The sequence below is a fragment of the Alligator sinensis genome, unplaced genomic scaffold, assembly GCF_000455745.1.
Source record: "Alligator sinensis unplaced genomic scaffold, ASM45574v1 scaffold215_1, whole genome shotgun sequence".
Taxonomy (NCBI): Eukaryota; Metazoa; Chordata; order Crocodylia; family Alligatoridae; genus Alligator; species Alligator sinensis.
In genome coordinates, this window is record NW_005842259.1 from 1,726,968 (window position 1) to 1,734,119 (window position 7,152).

Below are 7,152 nucleotides of genomic sequence, written 5' to 3' on the forward strand. Positions count from 1 at the left end.
CAGGACAGTTGGCAGCTAAACCAACTCCAAACTTGAGTGCTAAGTGTAGCTTCCTGCACCTCCTGCATGACCAAGAGCTGGCAATAGCTTCCTTTAGGCTGCCATTTGATCTGTTGCTAGGAGGAATAAGGGAGGGCACAGATAGGACTCCTGCTCTACAAGATCTCCCTAGGAGTAGAGTAAGCTCATGGGCAGCAGGCCAGGAGCAGTGGGGACTTTCACAGACCCACAACTCCTCTCCATTCCTTCCACAGGAAGTCCAGTGAGATGCTAATAGGTGTCAGGGTGCAGTAGGGCTGGTTAGTATTCAGCCTGTTGAGCCCTTCCATGCAGTACTGCACACACGCAGGGCCCCCATTCCTCTTGTTCTAAATTTTTAGGGGTGAAGACAGAGAGGAGGTAAACCTCTCCCTGGTTTTCACAGCTGCCCCAGCTTCCACAATTAGTTGAAGACTTGCACAAATACCCCTTTCCAGACCATTACCATTCCCTCTCCCATGCTTTGAGGGAATGGCTTTCCTGCCCTAGGATGTTTCTAATTCCTAAGGGAGCATCACCAGAGTCTTTTTGTGAAGAGGAAGAAGGGCTTTTCTGTATTTAGGACAGCTGCAGAGGGAATGGATGGAAGGGCCTGTAGCTGGAGGAGTTATTAGGCACTGCAAAAGTGAGATGTAGCTAGTGACATGTTGCAAAGAGAGCAGGCCCACTCCCAACAGCTCTCCACAGTTCTCTTACCACTGGCTTTCACTGTGGCTAGATTACCCGCTGGTGTCTGGCCCTCAGCACAAAACTACAGCAGCCATGGGAAAACTACCATGACTTACGGCCCTGCTTCAGCAACCATTGCCAGGGTGCAGGTCTGCCCCAGTCACTCTTCTTTCCACCCACTCCAAAATACTCCCAACCCACGGACCTTGTACAAGGAGAGCGTAGAGCCAGCCCTGCAACTCCTCCAGCAGACCTCCTCCAGCAAGAGGGGTCTGCAACCTTTAGCAAGGGTTTGGCCAGCACAAGGAGACTGTAGTGCATCCTAACTGCCCTGATGACATCCATCAAGCACCACTCACACTGGATATTTCAAAGCAGGATGGAACCTGCCTAGAACTGGACCCACCTACTGGCTTCAGGGCACAACATCTGGAGCTGGCTCCTACATGTCTCTCTCTTCTTTATGAGTCTGGCTCTTTGGATGCAAACAGATAACTGTTGGTCAAAATGCATTCTCAGTAACCCCAGTATAAATCCCACATAAACCCACCGGCAGCTATGCAATTTGTCTGGGTTTAGTGATGTGAGAGTACAATTTGGCTCTGTATCAGAAATTAGTCGCTTGTAAAGCAGTTTAGAAAGACACAAAAAACCAGCAAGGTCTGCCCTTTTTCCTCCCAGGAAACTTGATTTATTAAAGTGCACTTCTCCCATACCACCAGTCATGTATTCACTTCCTTTGCTTGGTATTTATTACTATGTCCCCATCTTGAAAGGGCAACCACAGATCTTTGATAAACCAGAGGAAAGGTTACTGTTTCACTGCAATGTCTGTCAGAGCTTCTATATACTGTACCACTATTAAAATGTTATTCTGTAACTTCCTACCCATGGGATGCGAAGTAGAAGGCTGGGCAAGTGGTGGAATCATTTACAAAGCACTAGAAATTACATTGTGGAGAATAAACTTGCACTGGGCTAGGGCAGTGGATCAGATGACCTCATGGTCTTTTTCTTCTCTAATTTCTATGATAACTTCAGTTTTCCCTTAGTACACTAAATAGAGCCATTTCCTTTCTTTCAGTGGCAATACAATGTCGCTAATGGCCATGCTAAATCAGAGTGACTGAGCCTTCTGTGGAAAATGTTGTGCACTTAGCCAGCAGGCTAAAAATGATTCCACTTTGTTTAGACTTGTTATTTTCTGCCTCTATGCTGCAAGTGCTTGCACAGGACGCCTGCTGGAAAGAATTTCTGGTGGAAGATTAAGGATAACTGAAGAGATGGTTGCCTGACCTATAAAGAAAGGATCATAAATATTGCAACAGAAAAAACAACAGTTCTTTCAAAGTTTAAATCAGTTTTCTTTTCAAATACTTGCAGCAGGTGCTCTTTCCCAAGGCTACATTTACACCTGGAGACTTTCGAGGCTCCCCACAGTTTCACCAAAGTCTCATCTTTGGCTGCACACAGCTGACCAAAACCTCCTTGTTCCTTTTATTCCCTTACCACTGAAGTAACAAGAGGAAGCTATCATTATGAAACAGCCACGGCTGTTTAGTGAAGTCTCAGGTGATGAGGACTCTAGCCCAAAACAGGAAGAAGATTTTTGAGTTCTGCCATACAGGAACAAGCAGAGGCATTGCTCCTAGGCCTCCTAGCTAAGATTCCTCCAGAACAAAGGAGTGAGCAACTGTTAAGAATCCAGGTACAACCACCACCCAAGCACAGAGTTTGCTTTCTTAGCAAACATAACTGAACAATAGAACATGACCCAGGCTGCTGTCAGCTCTGCTGACCCAAGAACATGACGTGCATCCCACACCAATGTGGCACACGTTCATTCTTCATTATGTCTGCCAGTGGTTGGATAGGACTCCCATATCTGACAAGTTGGCTGCTGTCCTGTATTATGTTTAAGGTGTCTCCCATTCCCACTCTGGCCTTCACACCTCTTCCATCTAATTGGTAGGGGGTACGGACATCTGGTGCAGGAAAAACAGATGAAGGAGGATTGCTCCAGGTAATCATTCAACTCCAAACTATGGTACAAATTGAATTATTCCAAGCAGAGGTCTCCTGTTCAGCCCTGCTACCAGGTCTGATCTAGTCACAGAACCACGATGTTAGCCCTCCCTCTGTCATGGCTACTAAACAGACTGCAAACAACTACATCCTGCTAATGGTCACTTTTGGTTATACTGGGAGAGCCACCTGGAGGAATGCTTCTATGTGGTCTGTCATGACATTCGCCTTCAATCCTGGTTGACAGTGGTGTGTACTGCCCTCTGACAGAAGGTGCTGTTCTTCCCTGTGCTAGTCAAAGCAGAAGTTAGGAGCTCCTCTTGGAGAAGTATAGGGCAAAGAGAAGGAAGGAAGCAAAAGAATTAAAAACATGTCTAAGTACTTGTCTGAATGGGGTAGGCATTAAGTTAGGATGTGAATTACTCTCTACTAAATGCCCACATGGGCACTTTTAGTACCTAGCAGGTGTGACCTACCATGCTCTTCTCTGAAAGCAAAACAAGGCACCCTGTGCAAAGGTATTCTTAGGTTATATGTTTGGCCTCCTGAGAAATTCTTCTCTGTAGCCCTCTTCACTCACATCTGCACCTCTATATTAAATAGTGTATAGCAGGGGTGCTCAACACCTGGCCTGCTGGCCAGATCCAGCCTCATGTACCACATAATCTGGCCTGCAGCTCTGTGGGCCATGTCCCTGCATACTTGATTGGATGTGCAGGGTGGCATGGGGTTGGGTGGGAGCAGTGCTAGGTCCTGGAGACCAATCCTGGTGTGTGGAGCCTGATCCAGCACACAGACTACCTACCCCACACCATTCATCTGGTCCATGAGGCCAAAATCACTAGTGTAAAGGGCTCAGGAGCATCACTGAGCAACTTTAGGAAGGTATGCATCTCCAGTACTATGCTTTGGAGAGCCTGGGAGACATGGGAGTATACTCTTGGTCATATTGAGCCACTTGGGCTTGCTCTCAAATTATTTATGCTCCCTAATGTGTAGGCTCAGGCCTGCATGGAGTGAGCACAAGCTGGGGGAGGTTGTTCATTGGTGGCATTCTGGGCTTGTTCCAGAGGCCATATATAGGTACACTTGGTGTGAGCCAAGAGTGTCCACACAGAGAGGCAGAGAAAAACAGCTGGCCTGCTGCTGATTTACATATTGACTTACTCTGCACTGATGCCCTGTTACAACAGAGATGCAAAGTAAATGTTGTGCAAAGAGCTAGGCAAACATTCCCAACCTGACTGCAGGTATAAAGGCCTTATGGTTATGTTTGCATATGTAGGTTACTCTACCACATGCCTCCTGCATCCTTAGATCCAGTCTTTCCCAAACCTTTCCCACTGAAGAGGATTCTGGCATTCTTCTCTAGACAGATGACACAGAATGCAAGGACACAGGTCTTGGGAACACAAAATGGTCATGAACTCGTAAAGTGTTCTGTAGAAGGAAGTTTGAAAGCATGCAAGAAAGATATTAAGGAAGGGGTGGGAATATGAGATTAGTATAGCATATTTTCTTGGAGCCTCTTCCTAGGGCAAGTGCAAGGAGGAAAAGAAAAGGAAACACTGGAAATAAAACAATGGTTGGGCTACTTCTCTAGAATTGGGTTTGGGATACGTGAAAAATTCATATGCCTTTCACCAGGAACAAACTCTCTGGCTTAAGTTGATTTCTATTTAAGCAAAAGGAGCAGACAGTGGTAGTGAGTGCTAAGCAGGTTTTCAACATAAGTAAGATGGCTGAAGCAAGGAGTTTTTGCTTGCCTCAAGTCATTTTTAATGTACTTGGTAATGCAAAAGTAAGTCAGGAGGTGAATGGTGAGAGAGTCGTAAATTAAAAAAAAATGTATATTTCATAGACAAGCAAAGGGAACATAGAAAATGAGTAACAAGAGCTGGAAAAGTTACTTAAATGTCAAAGATAACTGGATAGTGGGTATAGCTGAAACGCAGTGGTATGACTGAGGCTCATAAATGAAATGTCACTATTGATGGAAACAAATTATGTACGAGAGATGGAAAGGGAAAGAAAGATAGCGCTTAGTTAAGAGTATTTACAACAGCAGCAAGATACAAGCCATGAAGAGAGTAGTAGTGAAAAATGAACAACTGAGGAGAAACTGAAGTGGGCATCTGCTCTAGCCCACTCCATCAAGAGAGGATGAACAAAAAAATTACAGAGTATGTCTTGAGCTACTTACAACCATGGGACTCGCACAGAATTTTAACTGCCCACATATCTGTTCCCAAATACAGCCAAACATCTGTCAAATATGTTCCCATGCGACAGAGAAGGCAACTCTACAATCCAGAGAGCAAGGAGTTCCCAGTCAGAATTAAAAAGAAACAATTATAATCTTCTTATCTATGGGGCAGATTTTACCAAAGATGTGAAATTAAAATGACACCAGTGAACACAGACTACCTGGGTTTAACGTTGTAAAGAATTTGTTTATTTGATTTATAAAACTCTGTCCGTTTTTATTTCTTGGCACATATACACATGAAAGACACAAATATGTACAACAAATTGGCACAATGTTAGCCAGAGAGCACAATCTCCCCGAGAAAAGAGCCTCAGCTTAAACTTTGATATCCCTTGTAAAAGCCTGTGCACATGGGCAAGTTTTGCTGGGTGCCAGGAATATGAGTAAACTCAGACTCTGTCCAGAGTTGATGGCCCCTCGCTGGAATGGCAATGGTCAAGGAAATAGATTCTGAGAAGTGTTAGAGGTGCTTTGTTGTAACCTAACCAAACAATCTTTCCCCAAAGCAGCAAGGTTAGACACATGGTTATAATAAAAATATCAGTATCAAGAAATGGCTTCTTAGCAAGAGACCAACTATGGCTAATTATGAGGATTGCTCTCACCTTGACTGCCTTCAAGGGGGATGCTGACAACCTTCACAAATGTCCCCCCTGCTAGATTTTATCTGGCAGAAGGGCATGGATCCATTTCACAAGTTATAGCCCTAAAAGTTTACCATGCACCTTGCAAACCGCAGTGAACGAGCCTGGTCAAGTAAATCACAATTGTCTCACTTATGCCCAGACCTGTTGCCATGGAAGCGGCCAATCAAAGTAGAAGATCAACCAGTCTTAGCTGTAGCATAGGAATAAATCACTCTGCAGTCTAAAACATAAAACTCAGGTCTGTTAGACGAAAAAAAGTCCCACCTAAGTTGTTAAAAGACTGGGCTCATAAGATGTAATATTAATGTAAAAGAAAGCAAATTTGGTGGGAAATTAAGTGATCAAGCAGAATGTAATCAGACTGAAGATTTCTATTAGACACTAGATTTAAGGCATAAACACTAATTCCTGAGACTTAAACATTATAAGTTTTAAAAAATGGCTGTATGTGCAAATTGGGTCTGGCAACAAAACAAACATGGTCAGATAAAAACATGTATCTATATTTTGTCACAGAGAATAAGGGAACACCATATGACTGAAGACAAACCAGAGGCCTAACAGCTAGAAAAAAGTGTAAGAAAAGCAGACCTGGCTTGATAAACTTAATGTCAATCCTGGTAAAATAATGAAACAAATAGAAGGAGGAAGAGGAAAAAAAAATCTCCTGACATCTGAAATGGTGACACTCAATCCTTACCAGCTCAGGAGCTGTCAGTGTGAACCAAACAGCCAAAGCAACATATACACCCAGGAGCAGAATGTGACAAACATGCTCCAATTCAAAAGAAAACATGATGATATACGAGTTAACTTGCTTAGAGATGGACAGTACGTGTGTTGCATTATTTACGACTGCAGGGCAGGAAAGACCTGCCCGATGCATGTAGTATTACAAAAAACCCCAAAAAACAAACCTTCAACACCACTTTCTGCAAGGAGTCGCAGATGATAAGCTGTAGCAGAACCAAGACAAAAAAGCCACTTCTGTTCACAAGCAGCAAACCTTGTAAACACTCACATACAGAAGTAGCTTTGTGCACAAGTCACCCGTTCATGTAACATTCTAGCCCCAGTGTGGTACCAGGGAGAGGACCCTCTATGAACAACTGCCATTAAGTAAGAGTCAGATAGAAGGTTGCAGTCTGTTTCCCAAGCAGGTTACACTGGCAAGAAATTTGTCAACTCACATTCGGGTTAACATGCTTATTAGGCCTGTGCGAAATGGCTAATATTCGCTTTGGATTCGGATTCGGCCGATTCAGGGGACAGCGCTTCCATTCGGTGATTCAAATCACTGTCCCAAATTGATTCGCCGAATCTCTGAATCACCCAGGCCCATCCCCCACCTGCTCTCCCAGCCCGGCAATGGCTGCCCTGCCTGTCCCAGCTCCAGCACTTTGAAAAAAAACCCTCCCAACTTACCGGGTGCTGCTGGGCAGGGGCAGGATCCCCACTGCCCCCCACTGCATGGCGGGCTCTGCACGAGCCTCCCAACCCCCC